Consider the following 26,284-nt stretch of genomic DNA (forward strand, 5'->3'; position numbering starts at 1 on the left):
GTGGGGAGTGGAGTTGGGATGAGTGTGTGGGGAGTGGAGTTGGGATGAGTGTGTGGGGAGTGGAGCTGGGATGAGTGTGTGGGGAGTGGAGCTGGGATGAGTGTGTGGGGAGTGCAGTGTGTAATTGTAGCTTGTCAGCCTCCCAAGTGTGAATCCTGACCCTCCGCACCCCTGCTATTGTATTCTACCCGCGCTGTTTCTCACTGGGATCGCTAGTATGCCACGTGGCTCCCCTCAACATCGCTGAATCGATCCAGGTGCTGTGGTGGAAGGTCCATGAACCTTGACTCTTGTTTTCCGACTGGCTCCAATGATGCTGTCGAACCTAATAGGTCTGTTTGAAACACTAGCTTTCGAAGCACTGCCCCTTCCTCAGGTGAATCCTGGAGCAGCGCTCCGAAAGCTAGTGATTTCAAACAAACCTGTTGGACTTTAACCTGGTGTAAGACCTCTTACTGTGCCCGCCCCAGCATCTCCACATCATGGCTGTCTAGCCTGTTAAACATGGAAATGTATTTTAGAAACATTTTAATCCTTTTACTTCAGATGTTTGTTTTGTTTTCACGGTGGCGACACATTTACACAGGGATTTGTAACAGAAATACAAAAATGAAGAATGACTATGATGCAAGTGTTGAGGGCGTTCAATGTCCCCCTCCAAATGCTCCCTATTCACCCCCCCCCCCCCCCCACACACACACACATCATTAGAAAGTGTGCAGTGTGATTTATACAATCGGTCCTAGTTTGGACTGAAAGGTGCAAGGTATAATTCATTGGGAATTATCCTAGGGGATTCAGTTTGAATTGCACGAAGCTGGGGGGGGGGGGGGGGGGGGTGGGGGGATATTTCTCGCTGTGTAATTTCCGCAAACGCAATTTTCTTTGGCTGTTTCAGTTTCGAGTCTGGAAACGGAGAGGGTCACTGACAGAAAGCGGAAAAGATTCACCACTCACCGGACCATTGTGTTTGTGAACGGGGGAGACAGAGAAACTCGCGAGGAATACAGTAAGAACACACTAGCGGGGGTTCACAGGGTGGGGTGGGGGTGTGGGGGGGGGGGGGGGTGATTTATTCCGCCCTGCTCTTTCACAAAACAAGGCTGAGATCTTGGAGAAGATAAAGCCCATCTCTGTTCTGAGCAGGGCAATGGGGCAGACAGGAGTTGCTGAGACTGTAATTCCAGATTGGCTGTCAAAGGGCTGGAGAAGGGTTGCAGGCAGGATTGTATCGTTCACACTGCGGGGAGTCTCTCCTCGCTCCAGGGCACGATCAGTAAATGTTGAGGATCGCAGCCAAGTTGTCCAGACATGTTGGTGTGCAACGTAAATTGGGGGTATTGGGGGGGTGAGTGTGTTGGGGTATTGGGGGGAGTGAGTGTGTTGGTGTATTGGGGGAGTGAGTGTGTTGGTGTATTGGGGGTGAGTGTGTTGGTGTATTGGGGGGGTGAGGGTGTTGGTGTATTGGGGGAGGGTGTGTATTGGTGTATTGAGGGGGTGAGTGTGTTGGTGTATTGGGGGGTGAGTGTGTTGGTGTATTGGGTGAGGGAGTGTGTTGGTGTATTTGAGGAGTGAGTGTGTTGGTGTATTGGGTGAGGGAGTGTGTTGGTGTATTGGGGGGGTGAGTGTGTTGGTGTATTGGGGAGGGCGTGTGTTGGTGTATTGGGGAGGGAGTGTGTTGGTGTATTTGGGGGGGTGAGTGTGTTGGTGTATTGGGGGAGGGCGTGCGTTGGTGTATTGGGGGGGTGAGTGTGTTGGTGTATTGGGGGGGTGAGTGTGTTGGGGTATTGGGGGGAGAGTGTGTTGGTGTATTGGGGGGGGTGAGTGTGTTGGTGTATTGGGGGGGTGAGTGTGTTGGTGTATTGGGGGAGGGAGTGTGTTGGTGTATTGGGGGAGGTGAGTGAGTTGGTGTATTGGGGAGTGAGTGTGTTGGTGTATTGGGGGAGGGAGTGTGTTGGTGTATTAGGGGTTGAGTGTGTTGGTGTATTGGGGGGGTGAGTGTGTTGGGGTATTGGGGGGGAGTGGGTCTGTTGGGGTATTGTGGGCGGGGAGAGTGTGTTGGGGTATTGGGGGAGTGAGTGTGTTTCGGTATTGGGGGTGAGTGTGTTGGGGTATTGGGGGTGTGTGTGTGTTGGGGTATTGGGGGTGTGAGTGTGTTGGGGTATTGGGGGGGTGAGTGTGTTGGTGTATTGGGGGGTGAGTGTGTTGGTGTATTGGGAGGCTGAGTCTGTTGGTGTATTGGGGGTGTGTGTGTGTTGGGGTATTCGGGGGGTGAGTGTGTTGGTGTATTGGGGGGGTGAGGGTGTTGGTGTATTGGGGGTGTGTGTGTGTAGGGGTATTGGGGGGGTGAGTGTGTTGGTGTATTAGCGGCTGAGTGTGTTGGGGTATTGGGGGGGTGAGTGTGTTGGGGTATTGGGGGGGTGAGTGTGTTGGTGTATTGGGGGGTGAGTGCGTTGGTGTATTGGAGGGTGAGTGTGTTGGTGTATTGGGGGGTGATTGTGTTGGTGTATTTTGGGGGTGAGTGTGTTGGTGTATTGGGGGTGAGTGTGTTGGTGTATTGGGTGGTGAGTGTGTTGGTGTATTGGGTGGGTGAGTGTGTTGGGGTATTGCGGGGGTGAGTGTGTTAGTGTATTGGGGGGTGGGTGCGTTGGGGTATTGGCGGGGTGAGTGTGTTGGGGTATTGGGGGGGTGAGTGTGTTAGTGTATTGGGGGGGTGAGTGCGTTGGGGTATTGGGTGTCAGGGTATTGGGGTATTGGGGGGTGAGTGTTTTGGGGTAGTGGGGGGTGAGTGTGTTGGGGTATTGGGGGGGTGAGTTTGTTGGTGTATTGGGGGGGTGAGTCTGTTGGTGGATTGGGGCGGTGAGTGTGTTGGTGTATTGGGGAGGGAATGTGTTGGGGTATTGGGGGGTGTGTGTTGGGGTATTCGGGGTGTGAGTGTGTTGGGGTATTGGGGGCGTGAGTGTGTTGGTGTATTGGGGGGTGAGTGTGTTGGTGCATTGGGGGGGTGAGTGTGTTGGGGTATGGGGGGGTTGTGTGTGTTGGTGTATTGGGGGGTGTTGGGGTAATTGGGGGGGAGTTGTGTGTGTTGGTGTATTGGGGGGGTGAGTGTGTTGGTGTATTGGGGGGGTGAGTGTGTTGGTGTATTGGGGGGGCGAGTGTGTTGGGGTATTGGGGGGGAGTGAGTGTGTTGGTGTATTGGGGGAGTGAGTGTGTTGGTGTATTGGGGATGAGTGTGTTGGTGTATTGGGGGAGGGAATGTGTTGTGGTATTGGGGGGGTGAGTGTGTTGGTGTATTGGGGGGTTGAGTGTGTTGGTCTATTGGGGGGTTGAGTGTGTTGGTCTATTGGGGTGATGAGTGTGTTGGTGTATTGGGGAGGGAGAGTGTTGGTGTATTGGGGGTGAGTGTGTTCGGGTATTGGGGGAGGGTGAGTGTGTTGGTGTATTGGGGGGGAGTGTGTTGGTGTATTGGGGAGGGTAAGTGTGTTGGTGTATTGGGGGAGGGAGTGTGTTGGTGTATTGGGGGGCTGATTGTGTTGGTGTATTGGGGGGTGAGTGTGTTGGTGTATTGGGGGGGTGAGTGTGTTGGCGTATTGGGGGGGTGAGTGTGTTGGAGTATTGGGGGGAGTGAGTGTGTTGGTGTATTGGGGGTGTGTGTGTTGGGGTATTGGGGGGCAAGTGTTGGGGTATTGGGGCGTGAGTGTGTTGGTGTATTGGGGGGTGAGTGTGTTGGCGTATTGGGGGGGGTGAGTGTGTTGGAGTATTGGGGGGTGTGAGTGTGTTGGTGTATTGGGGCTGTGTGTGTTGGGGAATTGGGGGGCAAGTGTTGGGGTATTGGGGGGGTGAGCGTGTTGCGGTATTGGGGGGTGAGTGTGTTGGTGTATTGGGGGGGTGAGTGTATTGGTGTATAGGGGGGGTGAGTGCGTTGGTGTAGTGGGGGTGTGTGTTGGGGTATTGGGGGGGTGAGTGTGTTGCGTTATTGGGGGGGTGAGTGTTTTGGGGTATTGGGCGGATGAGTGTGTTGGTGTATTGGGGGGGTGAGTGTGTTGGTGTATTGGGGGGGTGAGTGTGTTTGTGTATTGGGGGTGAGTGTGTTGGTGTATTGGGGGGGTGAGTGTGTTGGTGTATAGGGGGGGGTGAGTGTGTTGGGGAATTGGGGGGTGAGTGCGTTGGTGTATTGGGGGGGGTGAGTGTGTTGGTGTATTGGGGGGGTGAGTTCGTTGGTGTATTGGGGGGTGAGTGCGTTGGTGTATTGTGGGGGTGAGTGTGTTGGTGTTTTGGGGGGTGAGTGCGTTGGTGTTTTGGGGGGTGAGTGCGTTGGTGTATTGGGGGGGTGAGTGTGTTGGTGTATAGGGGGGGTGAGTGTGTTGGGGTATTGGGGGGTGAGTGCGTTGGTGTATTGGGGGGGTGAGTGTGTTGGTGTATTGGGGGGTGAGTTCGTTGGTGTATTGGGGGGTGAGTGCGTTGGTGTATTGTGGGGGTGAGTGTGTTGGTGTATTGGGGGGTGAGTGCTTTGGTGTTTTGGGGGGTGAGTGCGTTGGTGTATTGGGGGTGTGAGTGTGTTGGTGTATTGGGGGGGTGAGTGTGTTGGTGCATTGGGGGGGTGAGTGTGTTGGTGTATTGTGGGGGTGAGTGTGTTGGTGTATTGGGGGGTGAGTGTGTTGGTGTATTGGGGGGTGAGTGTGTTGGTGTATTGGCGGCTGAGTGTGTTGGGGTATTGGGGGGGGGTGAGTGTGTTGGTGTATTGGGGGGTGAGTGCGTTGTTGTATTGGGGGGTGAGTGTGTTGGTGTATTGGGGGGGTGAGTGTGTTGGTGTATTGGGGGGGGGTGAGTGTGGTGGTGTATTGGGGGGTGAGTGCGTTGGTGTATTGGGGGGTGAGTGTGTTGGTGTATTGGGGGGTGAGTGTGTTGGTGTATTGGGGGGTGAGTGTGTTGGTGTATTTTGGGGGTGAGTGTGTTGGTGTATTGGGGGTGAGTGTGTTGGTGTATTGGGTGGTGAGTGTGTTGGTGTATTGGGTGGGTGAGTGCGTTGGGGTATTGGCGGGGTGAGTGCGTTGGGGTATTGGGGGGGTGAGTTTGATGGTGTTTTGGGGGGGTGAGTCTGTTGGTGTATTGGGGCGGTGAGTGTGTTGGTCTATTGGGGGGGTGAGTGTGTTGGTGTATTGGGGGAGGGAGTGTGTTGGGGTATTGGGGGTGTGTGTGTGTTGGGGTATTGGGGGTGTGAGTGTGTTGGGGTATTGGGGGGGTGAGTGTGTTGGTGTATTGGGGGGTGAGTGTGTTGGTGTATTGGGAGGCTGAGTGTGTTGGTGTATTGGGGGGGTGTGTGTGTTGGGGTATTGGGGGGGTGAGTGTGTTGGTGTATTGGGGGGGTGAGGGTGTTGGTGTATTGGGGGTGTGTGTGAGTTGGGGTATTGGGGGGGTGAGTGTGTTGGTGTATTAGCGGCTGAGTGTGTTGGGGTATTGGGGGGGTGAGTGTGTTGGGGTATTGGGGGGGTGAGTGTGTTGGTGTATTGGGGGGTGAGTGCGTTGGTGTATTGGAGGGTGAGTGTGTTGGTGTATTGGGGGGGTGATTGTGTTGGTGTATTTTGGGGGTGAGTGTGTTGGTGTATTGGGGGTGAGTGTGTTGGTGTATTGGGTGGTGAGTGTGTTGGTGTTTTGGGTGGGTGAGTGTGTTGGGGTATTGGGGGAGTGAGTGTGTTAGTGTATTGGGGGGGTGAGTGCGTTGGGGTATTGGGTGTCAGGGTATTGGGGTATTGGGGGGTGAGTGTTTTGGGGTATTGGGGGGTGAGTGTGTTGGGGTATTGGGGGGGTGAGTTTGTTGGTGTATTGGGGGGGTGAGTCTGTTGGTGGATTGGGGCGGTGAGTGTGTTGGTCTATTGGGGGGGTGAGTGTGTTGGTGTATTGGGGAGGGAGTGTGTTGGGGTATTGGGGGGTGTGTGTTGGGGTATTCGGGGTGTGAGTGTGTTGGGGTATTGGGGGCGTGAGTGTGTTGGTGTATTGGGGGGTGAGTGTGTTGGTGCATTGGGGGGTGAGTGTGTTGGGGTATGGGGGGGTTGTGTGTGTTTGTGTATTGGGGGGTGTTGGGGTAATTGGGGGGGAGTTGTGTGTGTTGGTGTATTGGGGGGGTGAGTGTGTTGCTGTATTGGGGGGTGAGTGTGTTGGTGAATTGTGGATGAGTGTGTTGGGGTATTGGAGGGGTGAGTGTGTTGGTGTATTGGGGGGGCGTGAATGTGTTGGTGTATTGGGGGGTGAGTGTGTTGGGGTATTGGGGGGGTTATGTGTGTTGGTGTATTGGCGGCTGAGTGTGTTGGTTTATTGGGGGGGGGGGTCTTGGTGAATTGGGGGGGTGAGTGTATTGGTGTATTGGGGGAGGGTGAGTGTGTTAGGGTATTGGGGGGGTGAGTGTATTGGGGTATTGGGGGCGTGAGTGTATTGGTGTATTGGGGGGTGAGTGTGTTGGTGTATTGGGGGGTGAGTGTGTTGGGGTATGGGGGGGTTGTGTGTGTTGGTGTATTGGGGGGGTTGGAGTAATTGGGGGGGTTGTGTGTGTTGGTGTATTGGGGGGGTGAGTGTGTTGGTGTATTGGTGGGTGAGTGTGTTGGTGAATTGGGGGTGAGTGTGTTGGTGTATTGGGGGGGTGAGTGTGTTGGTGTATAGGGGGGGTGAGTGTGTTGGGGTATTGGGGGGTGATTGCGTTGGGGTATTGGGGGGGTGAGTGTGTTGGTGTATTGGGGAGGGTGAGTGTGTTGTTGTATTGGGGGGGTGAGTGTGTTGGTTAATTGGGGGGGTGAGTGTGTTGGTGTATTAGGGGGTTGAGTGTGTTGGTGTATTGGGGGAGGGTGAGTGTGTTGCTGTATTGGGGGTGAGTGTTGGGGTACTGGGGGGTGAGTGTTGGGGTATTGGGGGGGCGAGTGTGTTGGGGTATTGTGGGGACGAGTGTGTTGGAGTATTGTGGGGACGAGTGTGTTGGGTTATTGGGTGGAGTGAGTGTGTTGGTGTATTGGGGGAGGGAGTGTGTTGGGGTATTGGGAGGGTGAGTGTGTTGGGGTATTGGGGGGGGGTGAGTGTGTTGGTGTATTGCGGGGTGAGTGTGTTGCTGTATTGGGGTTGAGTGTGTTGGGGTATGGGGGGGTTGTGCGTGTTGGTGTATTGGGGGGGGTGAGTGTGTTGGGGTAATTGGGGGGGGGTTGTGTGTGTTGGTGTATTGGGGGGGTGAGTGTGTTGGTGTATTGGGGGGTGAGTGTGTTGGTGAATTGGGGCTGAGTGTGTTGGTGTATTGGGGGGGTGAGTGTGTTGGTGTATTGGGGGGGGGTGAGTGTGTTGGTGTATTGGGGAGAGTGAGTGTGTTGGTTTATTGGGCGGTGAGTGTGTTGGTGTATTGGGGTGAGTGTGTTGGTGTATTGGGGGGTGAGTGTGTTGGGGTATGGGGGGGTTGTGTGTGTTGGTGTATTGGGGGGGTTGGAGTAATTGGGGGGGTTGTGTGTGTTGGTGTATTGGGGGGGTGAGTGTGTTGGTGTATTGGTGGGTGAGTGTGTTGGTGAATTGGGGGTGAGTGTGTTGGTGTATTGGGGGGGTGAGTGTGTTGGTGTATAGGGGGGGTGAGTGTGTTGGGGTATTTGGGGGTGATTGCGTTGGGGTATTGGGGGGGTGAGTGTGTTGGTGTATTGGGGGTGTGAGAGTGTTGGTGTATTGGGGAGGGTGAGTGTGTTGTTGTATTGGGGGGGTGAGTGTGTTGGTTAATTGGGGGGGTGAGTGTGTTGGTGTATTAGGGGGTTGAGTGTGTTGGTGTATTGGGGGAGGGTGAGTGTGTTGCTGTATTGGGGGTGAGTGTTGGGGTATTGGGGGGTGAGTGTTGGGGTATTGGGGGGGCGAGTGTGTTGGGGTATTGTGGGGACGAGTGTGTTGGAGTATTGTGGGGACGAGTGTGTTGGGTTATTGGGTGGAGTGAGTGTGTTGGTGTATTGGGGGAGGGAGTGTGTTGGGGTATTGGGAGGGTGAGTGTGTTGGGGTATTGGGGGGGGTGAGTGTGTTGGTGTATTGCGGGGTGAGTGTGTTGCTGTATTGGGGTTGAGTGTGTTGGGGTATGGGGGGGTTGTGTGTGTTGGTGTATTGGGGGGGGGTGAGTGTGTTGGGGTAATTGGGGGGCGGTTGTGTGTGTTGGTGTATTGGGGGGGTGAGTGTGTTGGTGTATTGGGGGGTGAGTGTGTTGGTGAATTGGGGCTGAGTGTGTTGGTGTATTGGGGGGGTGAGTGTGTTGGTGTATTGGGGGGGGTGAGTGTGTTGGTGTATTGGGGAGAGTGAGTGTGTTGGTTTATTGGGCGGTGAGTGTGTTGGTGTATTGGGGCGAGTGTGTTGGTGTATTGGGGGGGTGAGTGTGTTGGTGTATTGGCGGAGGGTGAGTGTGTTGGATTATTGGGGGGGCGAGTGTGTTGGTGTATTGGGGGGCTGAGTGTGTTGGTGTATTGGGGGAGGGTGAGTGTGTTGGTTTATTGGGGGGGCGAGTGTGTTGGTGTATTGGGGGGGGTGAGTGTGTTGGTGTATTGGGGGAGTGAGTGTGTTGGTGTATTGGGGGTGAGTGTGTGGGTGTATTGGGGAGGGAATGTGTTGTGGTATTGGGGGGGGTGAGTGTGTTGGTGTATTGGGGGTTGAGTGTGTTGGTCTATTGGGGGGTTGAGTGTGGTGGTCTATAGGGGTGATGAGTGTGTTGGTGTATTGGGGAGGGAGAGTGTTGGTGTATTGGGGGTGAGTGTGTTCGGGTATTGGGGGAGGGTGAGTGTGTTGGTGTATTGGGGGGGAGTGTGTTGGTGTTTTGGGGAGGGTCAGTGTGTTGGTGTATTGGGGGAGGGAGTGTGTTGGTGTATTGGGGGGGTGATTGTGTTGGTGTATTGGGGGGTGAGTGTGTTGGTGTATTGGGGGGGTGAGTGTGTTGGCGTATTGGGGGGGTGAGTGTGTTGGAGTATTGGGGGGAGTGAGTGTGTTGGTGTATTAGGGGTGTGTGTGTTGGGGTATTGGGGGGCAAGTGTTGGGGTATTGGGGTATTGGGGCGTGAGTGTTGGGGTATTGGGGGGGTGAGTGTGTTGGCGTATTGGGGGGGTGAGTGTGTTGGAGTATTGGGGGGAGTGAGTGTGTTGGTGTATTGGGGCTGTGTGTGTTGGGGTATTGGGGGGCAAGTGTTGGGGTATTGGGGGGGTAAGCGTGTTGCGGTATTGGGGGGTGAGTGTGTTGGTGTATTGGGGGGGTGGGTGTGTTGGTGTATTGGGGGGTGGGTGTGTTGGGGTATTGGGGGGAGTGAGTGTGTTGGTGTATTGGGGGGGAGTGTGTTGGGATATTGGGGGGTGAGTGTGTTGGTGTATTGGGGAGGAGTGTGTTGGTGTTTTGGGGTGTGAGTGTGTTGGTGTATTGGGGCTGTGTGTTGGGGTATTGGGGGGCAAGTGTTGGGGTATTGGGGGGGTGAGCGTGTTGCGGTATTGGGGGGTGAGTGTGTTGGTGTATAGGGGGGGTGAGTGTGTTGGGGTATTGGGGGGTGATTGCGTTGGGGTATTGGGGGGGTGAGTGTGTTGGTGTATTGGGGGTGTGAGTGTGTTGGTGTATTGGGGAGGGTGAGTGTGTTGGTGTATTGGGGGGGTGAGTGTGTTGGTTAATTGGGGGGGGTGAGTGTGTTGGTGTATTAGGGGGGTGAGTGTGTTGGTGTATTGGGGGAGGGTGAGTGTGTTGCTGTATTGGGGGTGAGTGTTGGGGTATTGGGGGGTGAGTGTTGGGGTATTGGGGGGGCGAGTGTGTTGGGGTATTGTGGGGACGAGTGTGTTGGAGTATTGTGGGGACGAGTGTGTTGGGTTATTGGGTGGAGTGAGTGTGTTGGTGTATTGGGGGAGGGAGTGTGTTGGGGTATTGGGAGGGTGAGTGTGTTGGGGTATTGGGGGGGGTGAGTGTGTTGGTGTATTGCGGGGTGAGTGTGTTGCTGTATTGGGGTTGAGTGTGTTGGGGTATGGGGGGGTTGTGTGTGTTGGTGTATTGGGGGGGGTGAGTGTGTTGGGGTAATTGTGGGGGGGGGTTGTGTGTGTTGGTGTATTGGGGGGGTGAGTGTGTTGGTGTATTGGGGGGTGAGTGTGTTGGTGAATTGGGGCTGAGTGTGTTGGTGTATTGGGGGGGTGAGTGTGTTGGTGTATTGGGGGGGGTGAGTGTGTTGGTGTATTGGGGAGAGTGAGTGTGTTGGTGTATTGGGCGTTGAGTGTGTTGGTGTATTGGGGCGAGTGTGTTGGTGTATTGGGGGGGTGAGTGTGTTGGTGTATTGGGGGAGGGTGAGTGTGTTGGATTATTGGGGGGGCGAGTGTGTTGGTGTATTGGGGGGCTGAGTGTGTTGGTGTATTGGGGGAGGGTGAGTGTGTTGGTTTATTGGGGGGGCGAGTGTGTTGGTGTATTGGGGGGGTGAGTGTGTTGGTGTATTGGGGGAGTGAGTGTGTTGGTGTATTGGGGGTGAGTGTGTTGGTGTATTGGGGAGGGAATGTGTTGGTGTATTGGGGGGGTGAGTGTGTTGGTGTATTGGGGGTTGAGTGTGTTGGTCTATTGGGGGGTTGAGTGTGTTGGTCTATAGGGGTGATGAGTGTGTTGGTGTATTGGGGAGGGAGAGTGTTGGTGTATTGGGGGTGAGTGTGTTCGGGTATTGGGGGAGGGTGAGTGTGTTGGTGTATTGGGGGGGAGTGTGTTGGTGTTTTGGGGAGGGTCAGTGTGTTGGTGTATTGGGGGAGGGAGTGTGTTGGTGTATTGGGGGGGTGATTGTGTTGGTGTATTGGGGGTGAGTGTGTTGGTGTATTGGGGGGGTGAGTGTGTTGGCGTATTGGGGGGGTGAGTGTGTTGGAGTATTGGGGGGAGTGAGTGTGTTGGTGTATTAGGGGTGTGTGTGTTGGGGTATTGGGGGGCAAGTGTTGGGGTATTGGGGTATTGGGGCGTGAGTGTTGGGGTATTGGGGGGGTGAGTGTGTTGGTGTATTGGGGGGTGAGTGTGTTGGCGTATTGGGGGGGTGAGTGTGTTGGAGTATTGGGGGGAGTGAGTGTGTTGGTGTATTGAGGCTGTGTGTGTTGGGGTATTGGGGGGCAAGTGTTGGGGTATTGGGGGGGTGAGCGTGTTGCGGTATTGGGGGTGAGTGTGTTGGTGTATTGGGGGGGTGGGTGTGTTGGTGTATTGGGGTGTGGGTGTGTTGGGGTATTGGGGGGGAGTGAGTGTGTTGGTGTATTGGGGGGGAGTGTGTTGGGATATTGGGGGGTGAGTGTGTTGGTGTATTGGGGAGGAGTGTGTTGGTGTTTTGGGGTGTGAGTGTGTTGGTGTATTGGGGCTGTGTGTTGGGGTATTGGGGGGCAAGTGTTGGGGTATTGGGGGGGTGAGCGTGTTGCGGTATTGGGGGGTGAGTGTGTTGGTGTATTGGGGGGGTGAGTGTATTGGTGTATAGGGGGGGTGAGTGTGTTGGTGTATTGGGGGGGTGAGTGTGTTGGGGTATAGTGGGGGCGAGTGTGTTGGTGTACAGCGTGGGTGAGTGTTTTGGGGTATTGGGCGGGTGAGTGTGTTGGTGTATTGGGGGGGTGAGTGTGTTGGTGTATTGGGGGGGTGAGTGTGTTTGTGTATTGGAGGGGTGAGTGTGTTGGTGTATTGTGGGGGTGAGTGTGTTGGTGTTTTGGGGGGTGAGTGCGTTGGTGTTTTGGGGGGTGAGTGCGTTGGTGTATTGGGGGGGGGTGAGTGTGTTGGTGTATAGGGGGGGTGAGTGTGTTGGGGTATTGGGGGGTGAGTGCGTTGGTGTATTGGGGGGGTGAGTGTGTTGGTGTATTGGGGGGTGAGTTCGTTGGTGTATTGGGGGGTGAGTGCGTTGGTGTATTGTGGGGGTGTGTGTGTTGGTGTATTGGGGGGTGAGTGCTTTGGTGTTTTGGGGGGTGAGTGCGTTGATGTATTGGGGGTGTGAGTGTGTTGGTGTATTGGGAGGGTGTGTGTGTTGGTGCATTGGGGGGGTGAGTGTGTTGGTGTATTGTGGGGGTGAGTGTGTTGGTGTATTGGGGGGTGAGTGTGTTGGTGTATTGGGGGGTCAGTGTGTTGGTGTATTGGGGGTGTGTGTGTGTTGGGGTATTGGGGGGGGTGAGTGTGTTGGTGCATTGGCGGCTGAGTGTGTTGGGGTATTGGGGGGTTGAGTGTGTTGGGGTATTGGGGATGTGGTGAGTGTGTTGGTGTATTGGGGGGTGAGTGCGTTGGTGTATTGGGGGGTGAGTGTGTTGGTGTATTGGGGGGGTGAGTGTGTTGGAGTATTGGGGGGGGTGAGTGTGTTGGTGTATTGGGGGGTGAGTGCGTTGGTGTATTGGGGGGTGAGTGTGTTGGTGTATTGGGGGGTGAGTGTGTTGGTGTATTGGGGGGGTGAGTGTGTTGGTGTATTTTGGGGGTGAGTGTGTTGGTGTATTGGGGGTGAGTGTGTTGGTGTATTGGGTGGTGAGTGTGTTGGTGTATTGGGTGGGTGAGTGCGTTGGGGTATTGGCGGGGTGAGTGTGTTGGGGTATTGGGGTGGTGAGTGTGTTAGTGTATTGGGGGGGTGAGTGCGTTGGGGTATTGGGTGTCAGGGTATTGGGGTATTGGGGGTTGAGTGTGTTGGGGTATTGGGGGGGTGAGTTTGTTGGTGTATTGGGGGGTGGTCTGTTGGTGTGTTGGGGCGGTGAGTGTGTTGGTCTATTGGGGGGGTGAGTGTGTTGGTGTATTGGGGGAGGGAGTGTGTTGGGGTATTGGGGGTGTGTGTGTGTTGGGGTATTGGGGGTGTGAGTGTGTTGGGGTATTGGGGGGGTGAGTGTGTTGGTGTATTGGGGGGTGAGTGTGTTGGTGTATTGGGAGGCTGAGTGTGTTGGTGTATTGGGGGTGTGTGTGTGTTGGGGTATTGGGGTGGTGAGTGTGTTGGTGTATTGGGGGGGTGAGTGTGTTGGTGTATTAGCGGCTGAGTGTGTTGGGGTATTGGGGGGGTGAGTGTGTTGGGGTATTGGGGGGGTGAGTGTGTTGGTGTATTGGGGGGTGAGTGCGTTGGTGTATTGGAGGGTGAGTGTGTTGGTGTATTGGGGGGTGATTGTGTTGGTGTATTTTGGGGGTGAGTGTGTTGGTGTATTGGGGGTGAGTGTGTTGGTGTATTGGGTGGGTGCGTGTGTTGGGGTATTGCGGGGGTGAGTGTGTTAGTGTATTTGGGGGGGTGAGTGCGTTGGGGTATTGGCGGGGTGAGTGTGTTGGGGTATTGGGGGGGTGAGTGTGTTAGTGTATTGGGGGGGTGAGTGCGTTGGGGTATTGGGTGTCAGGGTATTGGGGTATTGGGGGGTGAGTGTTTTGGGGTATTGGGGGGTGAGTGTGTTGGGGTATTGGGGGGGTGAGTTTGTTGGTGTATTGGGGGGGTGAGTCTGTTGGTGGATTGGGGCGGTGAGTGTGTTGGTCTATTGGGGGGGGTGATTGTGTTGGTGTATTGGGGAGGGAGTGTGTTGGGGTATTGGGGGGTGTGTGTTGGGGTATTCAGGGTGTGAGTGTGTTGGGGTATTGGGGGCGTGAGTGTGTTGGTATATTGGGGGGTGAGTGTGTTGGTGCATTGGGGGTTGAGTGTGTTGGGGTATGGGGGGGTTGTGTGTGTTGGTGTATTGGGGGGGGTGTTGGGGTAATTGGGGGGGGTTGTGTGTGTTGGTGTATTGGGGGGATGAGTGTGTTGCTGTATTGGGGGGTGAGTGTGTTGGTGAATTGTGGATGAGTGTGTTGGGGTATTGGAGGGGTGAGTGTGTTGGTGTATTGGGGGGCGTGAATGTGTTGGTGTATTGGGGGGTGAGTATGTTGGGGTATTGGGGGGGTGAGTGTGTTGGTGTATTGGTGGGTGAGTGTGTTGGTTTATTGGGGGGGGTGTTTGGTGTATTGAGGGGGTGAGTGTATTGGTGTATTGGGGGAGGGTGAGTGTGTTAGGGTATTGGGGGGGTGAGTGTATTGGGGTATTGGGGGCGTGAGTGTATTGGTGTATTGGGGGGTGAGTGTGTTGGTGTATTGGGGGGGTGAGTGTGTTGGTGTATTTTGGGGGTGAGTGTGTTGGTGTATTGGGGGTGAGTGTGTTGGTGTATTGGGTGGTGAGTGTGTTGGTGTATTGGGTCGGTGAGTGCGTTGGGGTATTGGCGGGGTGAGTGTGTTGGGGTATTGGGGTGGTGAGTGTGTTAGTGTATTGGGGGGGTGAGTGTGTTGGGGTATTGGGGGTTGAGTGTGTTGGGGTATTGGGGGGGTGAGTTTGTTGGTGTATTGGGGGGTGGTCTGTTGGTGTGTTGGGGCGGTGAGTGTGTTGGTCTATTGGGGGGGTGAGTGTGTTGGTGTATTGGGGGAGGGAGTGTGTTGGGGTATTGGGGGTGTGTGTGTGTTGGGGTATTGGGGGTGTGAGTGTGTTGGGGTATTGGGGGGGTGAGTGTGTTGGTGTATTGGGGGTGAGTGTGTTGGTGTATTGGGAGGCTGAGTGTGTTGGTGTATTGGGGGTGTGTGTGTGTTGGGGTATTGGGGTGGTGAGTGTGTTGGTGTATTGGGGGGGTGAGTGTGTTGGTGTATTAGCGGCTGAGTGTGTTGGGGTATTGGGGGGGTGAGTGTGTTGGGGTATTGGGGGGGTGAGTGTGTTGGTGTATTGGGGGGTGAGTGTGTTGGTGTATTGGGGGGTGATTGTGTTGGTGTATTTTGGGGGTGAGTGTGTTGGTGTATTGGGGGTGAGTGTGTTGGTGTATTGGGTGGGTGCGTGTGTTGGGGTATTGCGGGGGTGAGTGTGTTAGTGTATTGGGGGGGTGAGTGCGTTGGGGTATTGGCGGGGTGAGTGTGTTGGGGTATTGGGGGGGTGAGTGTGTTAGTGTATTGGGGGGGTGAGTGCGTTGGGGTATTGGGTGTCAGGGTATTGGGGTATTGGGGGGTGAGTGTTTTGGGGTATTGGGGGGTGAGTGTGTTGGGGTATTGGGGGGGTGAGTTTGTTGGTGTATTGGGGGGGTGAGTCTGTTGGTGGATTGGGGCGGTGTGTGTGTTGGTCTATTGGGGGGGTGATTGTGTTGGTGTATTGGGGAGGGAGTGTGTTGGGGTATTGGGGGGTGTGTGTTGGGGTATTCAGGGTGTGAGTGTGTTGGGGTATTGGGGGCGTGAGTGTGTTGGTGTATTGGGGGGTGAGTGTGTTGGTGTATTGGGGGTTGAGTGTGTTGGGGTATGGGGGGGTTGTGTGTGTTGGTGTATTGGGGGGGGTGTTGGGGTAATTGGGGTGGGGTTGTGTGTGTTGGTGTATTGGGGGGGTGAGTGTGTTGCTGTATTGGGGGGTGAGTGTGTTGGTGAATTGTGGATGAGTGTGTTGGGGTATTGGAGGGGTGAGTGTGTTGGTGTATTGGGGGGCGTGAATGTGTTGGTGTATTGGGGGGTGAGTATGTTGGGGTATTGGGGGGGTGAGTGTGTTGGTGTATTGGGGGGTGAGTGTGTTGGTTTATTGGGGGGGGTGTTTGGTGTATTGAGGGGGTGAGTGTATTGGTGTATTGGGGGAGGGTGAGTGCGTTAGGGTATTGGGGGGGTGAGTGTATTGGGGTATTGGGGGCGTGAGTGAATTGGTGTATTGGGGGGTGAGTGTGTTGGTGTATTGAGGGGTGAGTGTGTTGGGGTATGGGAGGGTTGTGTGTGTTGGTGTATTGGGGGGGTGAGTGTGTTGGTGTATTGGGGGGGTGAGTGTGTTGGTGTATAGGGGGGTGAGTGTGTTGGGGTATTGGGGGGTGAGTGCGTTGGGGTATTGGGGGGGTGAGTGTGTTGGTGTATTGGGGGTGTGAGTGTGTTGGTGTATTGGGGAGGGTGAGTGTGTTGGTGTATTGGGGGGGTGAGTGTGTTGGTTAATTGGGGGGGTGAGTGTGTTGGTGTATTGGGGGGGTGAGTGTGTTGGTGTATTGGGGGAGGGTGAGTGTGTTGCTGTATTGGGGTGAGTGTTGGGGTATTGGGGGGTGAGTGTTGGGGTATTAGGGGGGCGAGTGTGTTGGGGTATTGTGGGAACGAGTGTGTTGGAGTATTGTGGGGACGAGTGTGTTGGGTTATTGGGGGGAGTGAGTGTGTTGGTGTATTGGGGGGGGTGAGTGTGTTGGTGTATTGCGGGGTGAGTGTGTTGGTGTATTGGGGTTGAGTGTGTTGAGGTATGGGGGGGTTGTGTGTTGGTGTATTGGGGGGGTGAGTGCGTTGGGGTAATTGGGGGGGGTTGTGTGTGTTGGTGTATTGGGGGGGTGAGTGTGTTGGTGTATTGGGGGGTGAGTGTGTTGGTGAATTGGGGGTGAGGGTGTTGGGGTATTGGAGGGGTGAGTGTGTTGGTGTATTGGGGGTCGTGAATGTGTTGGTGTATTGGGGGGCGAGTGTGTTGGGGTATTGGGGGGGTTATGTGTGTTGGTGTATTGGCGGCTGAGTGTGTTGGTGTATTGGGGGGGTGAGTGTGTTGGTGTATTGGGGGGGGTGAGTGTGTTGGTGTATTGGGGAGAGTGAGTGTGTTGGTGTATTGGGCGGTGAGTGTGTTGGTGTATTGGGGCGAGTGTGTTGGTGTATTGGGGGGGGGTGAGTGTGTTGGTGTATTGGGGGAGGATGAGTGTGTTGGATTATTGGGGGGGCGAGTGTGTTGGTGTATTGGGGGGCTGAGTGTGTTGGTGTATTGGGGGAGGGTGAGTGTGTTGGTTTATTGGGGGGGCGAGTGTGTTGGTGTATTGGGGGGGTGAGTGTGTTGGTGTATTGGGGGGTGTGAGTGTTGGGATATTGGGGGGTGATTGTGTTGCGGTATTGGGGGTTGAGTGTGTTGGTGTATGGGGGGGTGAGTGCGTTGGTGTATTGGGAGTGTGCGTGTTGGTGTATTGGGGGGGTGAGTGTGTTGGGGTATTGGGGGGTGAGTGCGTTGGTGTATAGGGGGGTGAGTGTGTTGGGGTATTGGGTGGTGAGTGCGTTGGTGTATTGGGGGGTGTGAGTGTTGGGATATTGGGGGGTGATTGTGTTGCGGTATTGGGGGGGTGAGTGTGTTGGTGTATAGGGGGGGTGAGTGCGTTGGTGTATTGGGAGTGTGCGTGTTGGTGTATTGGGGGGGTGAGTGTGTTGGGGTATTGGGGGGTGAGTGTGTTGGTGTATAGGGGGGGTGAGTGTGTTGGGGTATTGGCGGCTGAGTGTGTTGGTGTATAGGGGGGGTGAGTGTGTTGGGGTATTGGGGGGTGAGTGCGTTGGTGTATTGGGGGGGTGAGTGTGTTGGTGCATTGGGGGGGTGAGTTCGTTGGTGTATTGGGGGGTGAGTGCATTGGTGTATTGTGGGGGTGAGTTTGTTGGTGTATGGGGGGTGAGTGCGTTTGTGTTTTGGGGGGTGAGTGCGTTGGTGTATTGGGGGGGGTTAGGGTGTTGGTGTATAGGGGGGTGAGTGTGTTGGGCTTTTGGGGGGTGAGTGTGTTGGTGTATTGGGGCTGTGTGTGTGTTGGGGTATTGGGGGGGGTGAGTGTGTTGGGGTATTGGGGGGGTGAGTCTGTTGGGGTATTGGGGGGGTGAGTGTGTTGGGGTATTGGGGGGTGAGTGTGTTGGTGTATAGGGGAGTGAGTGTGTTGGGGTATTGGGGGGTTAGTGCGTTGGTGTATTGGGGGGTGAGTGTGTTGGTGTATTGGGGGTGAGTGTGTTGGTGTATTGGCAGCTGAGTGTGTTGGGGTATTGGGGGGTTTAGTGTGATGGGGTATTGGGGGGGTGGTGAGTGTGTTGGTGTATTGGGGGGTGAGTGCGTTGGTGTATTGGGGGGTGAGTGTGTTGGAGTATTGGGGGGGTGAGTGTGTTGGTGTATTGGGGGGTGAGTGCGTTGGTGTATTGGGGGGTGAGTGTGTTGGTGTATTGGGGGGTGAGTGTGTTGGTGTATTGGGGGGGTGAGTGTGTTGGTGTATTTTGGGGGTGAGTGTGTTGGTGTATTGGGGGTGAGTGTGTTGGTGTATTGGGTGGTGAGTGTGTTGGTGTATTGGGTGGGTGAGTGCGTTGGGGTATTGGCGGGGTGAGTGTGTTGGGGTATTGGGGGGGTGAGTGTGTTAGTGTATTGGGGGGGTGAGTGCGTTGGGGTATTGGGTGTCAGGGTATTGGGGTATTGGGGGGTTAGTGTGTTGGGGTATTGGGGGGGTGAGTTTGTTGGTGTATTGGGGGGGTGAGTCTGTTGGTGTATTGGGGCGGTGAGTGTGTTGGTCAATTGGGGGGGGTGAGTGTGTTGGTGTATTGGGGGGGTGAATGTGTTGGTGTATTGGGGGTGTGTGTGTGTTGGGGTATTGGGGGGGTGAGTGTGTTGGTGTATTAGCGGCTGAGTGTGTTGGGGTATTGGGGGAGTGAGTGTGTTGGGGTATTGGGGGGGTGAGTGTGTTTGTGTATTGGGGGGTGAGTGCGTTGGTGTATTGGAGGGTGAGTGTGTTGGTGTATTGGGGGGTGATTGTGTTGGTGTATTTTGGGGGTGAGTGTGTTGGTGTATTGGGGGTGAGTGTGTTGGTGTATTGGGTGGGTGAGTGTGTTGGGGTATTGCGGGGGTGAGTCTGTTAGTGTATTGGGGGGGTGAGTGCGTTGGGGTATTGGCGGGGTGAGTGTGTTGGGGTATTGGGGGGGTGAGTGTGTTAGTGTATTGGGGGGGTGAGTGCGTTGGGGTATTGGGTGTCAGGGTATTGGGGTATTGGGGGTGAGTGTTTTGGGGTATTGGGGGGTGAGTGTGTTGGGGTATTGGGGGGTGAGTGTGTTGGTGTATTGGGGGGGTGAGTCTGTTGGTGGATTGGGGCGGTGAGTGTGTTGGTCTATTGGGGGGATGAGTGTGTTGGTGTATTGGGGAGGGAGTGTGTTGGGGTATTGGGGGGTGTGTGTTGGGATATTCAGGGTGTGAGTGTGTTGGGGTATTGGGGGGTGAGTCTGCTGGTGTATTGGGGGGTGAGTGCGTTGGTGTATTGGGGGGTGAGTGTGTTGGTGTATAGGGGAGTGAGTGTGTTGGTGTATTGGGGGGTCAGTGTGTTGGTGTATTGGGGGTGTGTGTGTGTTGGGGAATTGGGGGGGGTGAGTGTGTTGGTGTATTGGCAGCTGAGCGTGTTGGGGTATTGGGGGGTTTAGTGTGTTGGGGTATTGGGGGGGTGGTGAGTGTGTTGGTGTATTGGGGGGTGAGTGCGTTGGTGTATTGGGGGGTGAGTGTGTTGGAGTATTGGGGGGGTGAGTGCATTGGTGTATTGGGGGCTGAGTGTGTTGGTGTATTGGGGGGTGAGTGTGTTGGTGTATTGGGGGGAGTGTGTTGGTGTATTTTGGGGGTGAGTGTGTTGGTGTATTGGGGGTGAGTGTGTTGGTGTATTGGGTGGTGAGTGTGTTGGTGTTTTGGGTGGGTGAGTGCGTTGGGGTATTGGCGGGGTGAGTGTGTTGGGGTATTGGGGGGGTGAGTGTGTTAGTGTATTGGGGGGGTGAGTGCGTTGGGGTATTGGGTGTCAGGGTATTGGGGTATTGGGGGGTGAGTGTGTTGGGGTATTGGGGGGTGAGTTTGTTGGTGTATTGGGGGGGTGAGTCTGTTGGTGTATTGGGGCGGTGAGTGTGTTGGTCTATTGGGGGGGTGAGTGTGTTGGTGTATTAGCGGCTGAGTGTGTTGGGGTATTGGGGGGGTGAGTGTGTTGGGGTATTGGGGGGGTGAGTGTGTTGGAGTATTGGGGGGGGTGAGTGTGTTGGTGTATTGGGGGGTGAGTGCGTTGGTGTATTGGGGGGTGAGTGTGTGTGTGTATTGGGGGGTGAGTGTGTTGGTGTATTGGGGGGGTGAGTTTGTTGGTGTATTTTGGGGGTGAGTGTGTTGGTGTATTGGGGTTGAGTGTGTTGGTGTATTGGGTGGTGAGTGTGTTGGTGTATTGGGTGGGTGAGTGCGTTGGGGTATTGGCGGGGTGAGTGTGTTGGGGTATTGGGGGGGTGAGTGTGTTAGTGTATTGGGGGGGTGAGTGCGTTGGGGTATTGGGTGTCAGGGTATTGGGGTATTGGGGGGTGAGTGTGTTGGGGTATTGGTGGGGTGAGTTTGTTGGTGTATTGGGGGGGTGAGTCTGTTGGTGTATTGGGGCGGTGAGTGTGTTGGTCTATTGGGGGGGTGAGTGTGTTTGTGTATTGGGGGAGGGAGTGTGTTGGGGTATTGGGGGTTTGTGTGTGTTGGGGTATTGGGGGTGTGAGTGTGTTGGGGTATTGGGGGGGGTGAGTGTGTTGGTGTATTGGGGGTGTGTGTGTGTTGGGGTATTGGGGGGGTGAGTGTGTTGGTGTATTGGGGGGGTGAGTGCGTTGGTGTATTGGGGGTGTGTGTGTGTTGGGGTATTGGGGGGGTGAGTGTGTTGGTGTATTAGCGGCTGAGTGTGTTGGGGTATTGGGGGGGTGAGTGTGTTGGGGTATTGGGGGGGTGAGTGTGTTGGTGTATTGGGGGGTGAGTGCGTTGGTGTATTGGAGGGTGAGTGTGTTGGTGTATTGGGGGGTGATTGTGTTGGTGTATTTTGGGGGTGAGTGTGTTGGTGTATTGGGGGTGAGTGTGTTGGTGTATTGGGTGGTGAGTGTGTTGGTGTATTGGGTGGGTGAGTGTGTTGGTGTATTGGGGGTGAGTGTGTTGGTGTATTGGGTGGGTGAGTGTGTTGGTGTATTGGGGGGTGATTGTGTTGGTGTATTTTGGGGGTGAGTGTGTTGGTGTATTGGGGGTGAGTGTGTTGGTGTATTGGGTGGTGAGTGTGTTGGTGTATTGGGTGGGTGAGTGTGTTGGTGTATTGGGGGTGAGTGTGTTGGTGTATTGGGTGGGTGAGTGTGTTGGTGTATTGGGGGGTGATTGTGTTGGTGTATTTTGGGGGTGAGTGTGTTGGTGTATTGGGTGGGTGAGTGTGTTGGGGTATTGCGGGGGTGAGTGTGTTAGTGTATTGGGGGGGTGAGTGCGTTGGGGTATTGGCGGGGTGAGTGTGTTGGGGTATTGGGGGGGTGAGTGTGTTAGTGTATTGGGGGGTGAGTGCGTTGGGGTATTGGGTGTCAGGGTATTGGGGTATTGGGGGTGAGTGTTTTGGGGTATTGGGGGGTGAGTGTGTTGGGGTATTAGGGGGGTGAGTTTGTTGGTGTATTGGGGAGGTGAGTCTGTTGGTGGATTGGGGCGGTGAGTGTGTTGGTCTATTGGGGGGATGAGTGTGTTGGTGTATTGGGGAGGGAGTGTGTTGGGGTATTGGGGGGTGTGTGTTGGGATATTCAGGGTGTGAGTGTGTTGGGGTATTGGGGGCGTGAGTGTGTTGGTGTATTGGGGGTGAGTGTGTTGGTGTATTGGGGGGTGAGTGTGTTGGGGTATGGGGGGGGTTGTGTGTGTTGGTGTATTGGGGGGGTGTTGGGGTAATTGGGGGGGATTGTGTGTGTTGGTGTATTGGGGGGGTGAGTGTGTTGCTGTATTGGGGGGTGAGTGTGTTGGGGTAATTGGGGGGGATTGTGTGTGTTGGTGTATTGGGGGGGGTGAGTGTGTTGCTGTATTGGGGGGTGAGTGTGTTGGTGAATTGTGGATGAGTGTGTTGGGGTATTGGAGGGGTGAGTGTGTTGGTGTATTGGGGGGTGAGTGTGTTGGTGTATTGGCGGCTGAGTGTGTTGGTGTATTGGGGGGGTGAGTGTGTTGGTGTATTTTGGGGGTGAGTGTGTTGGTGTATTGGGGTTGAGTGTGTTGGTGTATTGGGTGGTGAGTGTGTTGGTGTATTGGGTGGGTGAGTGCGTTGGGGTATTGGCGGGGTGAGTGTGTTGGGGTATTGGGGGGGTGAGTGTGTTAGTGTATTGGGGGGGTGAGTGCGTTGGGGTATTGGGTGTCAGGGTATTGGGGTATTGGGGGGTGAGTGTGTTGGGGTATTGGGGGGGTGAGTTTGTTGGTGTATTGGGGGGTGAGTCTGTTGGTGTATTGGTGCGGTGAGTGTGTTGGTCTATTGGGGGGGTGAGTGTGTTTGTGTATTGGGGGAGGGAGTGTGTTGGGGTATTGGGGGTGTGTGTGTGTTGGGGTATTGGGGGTGTGAGTGTGTTGGGGTATTGGGGGGGTGAGTGTGTTGGTGTATTGGGGGGTGAGTGTGTTGGTGTATTGGGAGGCTGAGTGTGTTGGTGTATTGGGGGTGTGTGTGTGTTGGGGTATTGGGGGGGTGAGTGTGTTGGTGTATTGGGGGGGTGAGTGTGTTGGTGTATTGGGGGTGTGTGTGTGTTGGGGTATTGGGGGGGTGAGTGTGTTGGTGTATTAGCGGCTGAGTGTGTTGGGGTATTGTGGGGGTGAGTGTGTTGGGGTATTGGGGGGGTGAGTGTGTTGGTGTATTGGGGGGTGAGTGCGTTGGTGTATTGGAGGGTGAGTGTGTTGGTGTATTGGGGGGTGATTGTGTTGGTGTATTTTGGGGGTGAGTGTGTTGGTGTATTGGGGGTGAGTGTGTTGGTGTATTGGGTGGTGAGTGTGTTGGTGTATTGGGTGGGTGAGTGTGTTGGGGTATTGCGGGGGTGAGTGTGTTAGTGTATTGGGGGGGTGAGTGCGTTGGGGTATTGGCGGGGTGAGTGTGTTGGGGTATTGGGGGGGTGAGTGTGTTAGTGTATTGGGGTGTGAGTGCGTAGGGGTATTGGGTGTCAGGGTATTGGGGGTGAGTGTTTTGGGGTATTGGGGGGTGAGTGTGTTGGGATATTAGGGGGGTGAGTTTGTTGGTGTATTGGGGGGGTGAGTCTGTTGGTGGATTGGGGCGGTGAGTGTGTTGGTCTATTGGGGGGATGAGTGTTGTGGTGTATTGGGGAGGGAGTGTGTTGGGGTATTGGGGGGTGTGTGTTGGGATATTCAGGGTGTGAGTGTGTTGGGGTATTGGGGGCGTGAGTGTGTTGGTGTATTGGGGTGTGAGTGTGTTGGTGTATTGGGGGGTGAGTGTGTTGGGGTATGGGGGGGTTGTGTGTGTTGGTGTATTGGGGGGGTGTTGGGGTAATTGGGGGGGATTGTGTGTGTTGGTGTATTGGGGGGGTGAGTGTGTTGCTGTATTGGGGGGTGAGTGTGTTGGGGTAATTGGGGGGGATTGTGTGTGTTGGTGTATTGGGGGGGTGAGTGTGTTGCTGTATTGGGGGGTGAGTGTGTTGGTGAATTGTGGATGAGTGTGTTGGGGTATTGGAGGGGTGAGTGTGTTGGTGTATTGGGGGGTGAGTATGTTGGGGTATTGGGGGGGTTATGTGTGTTGGTGTATTGGCGGCTGAGTGTGTTGATGTATTGGGGGGGTGAGTGTGTTGGTGTATTGGGGGGTGAGTGTGTTGGTTTATTGGGGGGGGTGTTTGGTGTATTGAGGGGGTGAGTGTATTGGTGTATTGGGGGAGGGTGAGTGTGTTAGGGTATTGGGGGGGTGAGTGTATTGGGGTATTGGGGGCGTGAGTGTATTGGTGTATTGGGGGGTGAGTGTGTTGGTGTATTGGGGGGTGAGTGTGTTGGGGTATGGGGGGGTTGTGTGTGTTGGTGTACTGGGGGGGTGAGTGTCTTGGTGTATTGGTGGGTGAGTGTGTTGGTGAATTGGGGGTGAGTGTGTTGGTGTATTGGGGGGGGTGAGTGTGTTCGTGTATAGGGGGGGTGAGTGTGTTGGGGTATTGGGGGGTGAGTGCGTTGGGGTATTGGGGGGGTGAGTGTGTTGGTGTATTGGGGGTGTGAGTGTGTTGATGTATTGGGGAGGGTGAGTGTGTTGGTGTATTGGGGGGGTGAGTGTGTTGGTTAATTGGGGGGGGGTGAGTGTGTTGGTGTATTGGGGGGGTGAGTGTGTTGGTGTATTGGGGGAGGGTGAGTGTGTTGCTGTATTGGGGGTGAGTGTTGGGGTATTGGGGGGTGAGTGTTGGGGTATTGGGGGGGCGAGTGTGTTGGGGTATTGTGGGGACGAGTGTGTTGGAGTATTGTGGGGACGAGTGTGTTGGGTTATTGGGGGGAGTGAGTGTGTTGGTGTATTGGGGGAGGGTGAGTGTGTTGGGGTATTGGGGGGGGTGAGTGCGTTGGTGTATTGCGGGGTGAGTGTGATGGTGTATTAGGGTTGAGTGTGTTGGTGTATTGGGGGGTGAGTGTGTTGGGGTATGGGGGGGTTGTGTGTGTTGGTGTATTGGGGGTTGTGTGTGTTGGTGTATTGGGGGGGTGAGTGTGTTGGTGTATTGGGGGAGGGGGAGTGTGTTAGGGTATTGGGGGGGTGAGTGTATTGGGGTATTGGGGGCGTGAGTATATTGGTGTATTGGGGGGGTGAGTGTGTTGGTGTATTGGGGGGTGTGAGTGTTGGGGTATTGGGGGGTGAGTGTGTTGCGGTATTGGGGGGGTGAGTGTGTTGGTGTATAGGGGTGGTGAGTGCGTTGGTGTATTGGGGGTGTGCGTGTTGGTGTATTGGCGGCTGAGTGTGTTGGTGTATAGGGGGGGTGAGTGTGTTGGGGTATTGGGGGGTGAGTGCGTTGGTGTATTGGGGGGGTGAGTGTGTTGGTGTATTGGGGGGGTGAGTTCGTTGGTGTATTGGGGGGTGAGTGCGTTGGTGTATTGTGGGGGTGAGTCTGTTGGTGTATGGGGGGTGAGTGCGTTTGTGTTTTGGGGGGTGAGTGCTTTGGTGTATTGGGGGGGTTAGGGTGTTGGTGCATAGGGGGGTGAGTATGTTTGGCTTTTGGGGGGTGAGTGTGTTGGTGTATTGGGGCTGTGTGTGTGTTGGGGTATTGGGGGGGTGAGTGTGTTGGGGTATTGGGGGGGTGAGTGTGTTGGGGTATTGGGGGGGTGAGTGTGTTGGGGTATTGGGGGGGTGAGTGTGTTGGTGTATTGGGGGGTGAGTGCGTTGGTGTATTGGGGGGTGAGTGTGTTGGTGTATAGGGAAGTGAGTGTGTTGGGATATTGGGGGGTGAGTGCGTTGGTGTATTGGGGGGTGAGTGTGTTGGTGTATATGGGGGTGAGTGTGTTGGTGTATTGGGTGGTGAGTGTGTTGGTGCATTGGGTGGGTGAGTGTGTTGGGGTATTGGGGGTGAGTGTGTTGGTGTATAGGGGAGTGAGTGTGTTGGTGTATTGGGGGGTGAGTGCGTTGGTGTATTGGGGGGTGAGTGTGTTGGTGTATAGGGGGGTGAGTGTGTTGGTGTATTGGGGGGTGAGTGCGTTGGTGTATTGGGGGGTGAGTGCGTTGGTGTATTGGGGGGTGAGTGTGTTGGTGTATTTTGGGGGTGAGTGTGTTGGTGTATTGGGGGGTGAGTGTGTTGGTGAATTGGGGGTGAGGGTGTTGGGGTATTGGAGGGGTGAGTGTGTTGGTGTATTGGGGGTCGTGAATGTGTTGGTGTATTGGGTGGCGAGTGTGTTGGGGTATTGGGGGGGTTATGTGTGTTGGTGTATTGGCGGCTGAGTGTGTTGGTGTATTGGGGGGGTGAGTGTGTTGGTGGATTGGGGGGGTGAGTGTGTTGGTGTATTGGGGAGAGTGAGTGTGTTGGTGTATTGGGCGGTGAGTGTGTTGGTGTATTGGGGCGAGTGTGTTGGTGTATTGGGGGGGTGAGTGTGTTGGTGTATTGGGGAGGGTGAGTGTGTTGGATTATTGGGGGGGCGAGTGTGTTGGTGTATTGGGGGGCTGAGTGTGTTGGTGTATTGGGGGAGGGTTAGTGTGTTGGTTTATTGGGAGGGCGAGTGTGTTGGTGTATTGGGGGGGTGAGTGTGTTGGTGTATTGGGGGGTGTGAGTGTTGGGATATTGGGGGGTGATTGTGTTGCGGTATTGGGGGGGGTGAGTGTGTTGGTGTATTGGGAGTGTGCGTGTTGGTGTATTGGCGGCTGAGTGTGTTGGTGTATAGGCGGGGTGAGTGTGTTGGGGTATTGGGGGGTGAGTGCGTTGGTGTATTGGGGGGGTGAGTGTGTTGGTGTATTGGGGGGGTGAGTTCGTTGGTGTATTGGGGGTGAGTGCATTGGTGTATTGTGGGGGTGAGTCTGTTGGTGTATGGGGGGTGAGTGCGTTTGTGTTTTGGGGGGTGAGTGCGTTGGTGTATTGGGGGGGGTTAGAGTGTTGGTGTATAGGGGGGTGAGTGTGTTGGGCTTTTGGGGGGTGAGTGTGTTGGTGTATTGGGGCTGTGTGTGTGTTGGGGTATTGGGGGGGTGAGTGTGTTGGGGTATTGGGGGGGTGACTCTGTTGGGGTATTGGGGGGGTGAGTGTGTTGGGGTATTGGGGGGTGAGTCTGCTGGTGTATTGGGGGGTGAGTGCGTTGGTGTATTGGGGGGTGAGTGTGTTGGTGTATAGGGGAGTGAGTGTGTTGGGGTATTGGGGGGTGAGTGCGTTGGTGTATTGGGGGGTGAGTGTGTTGGTGTATAGG

At 55.0% G+C, this 26,284-nt stretch overlaps 1 protein-coding gene across 1 annotated transcript in view; it reads left to right on the forward strand.

Annotated features, from left to right (window-relative positions):
- Positions 1 to 869: 869 nt before the first annotated feature.
- Positions 870 to 26,284, forward strand: part of LOC140409354 (apolipoprotein L3-like) — a 111,343-nt gene continuing 85,928 nt past the window's right edge. The window contains exon 1 of the mRNA XM_072497785.1: positions 870 to 1,009. The gene's annotated coding sequence lies outside the window, so the exon portion shown is untranslated. The remainder of the gene's footprint in view (positions 1,010 to 26,284) is intronic.

Source organism: Scyliorhinus torazame, chromosome 3 (genome assembly GCF_047496885.1).
Source record: "Scyliorhinus torazame isolate Kashiwa2021f chromosome 3, sScyTor2.1, whole genome shotgun sequence".
Classification (NCBI taxonomy): Eukaryota; Metazoa; Chordata; class Chondrichthyes; order Carcharhiniformes; family Scyliorhinidae; genus Scyliorhinus; species Scyliorhinus torazame.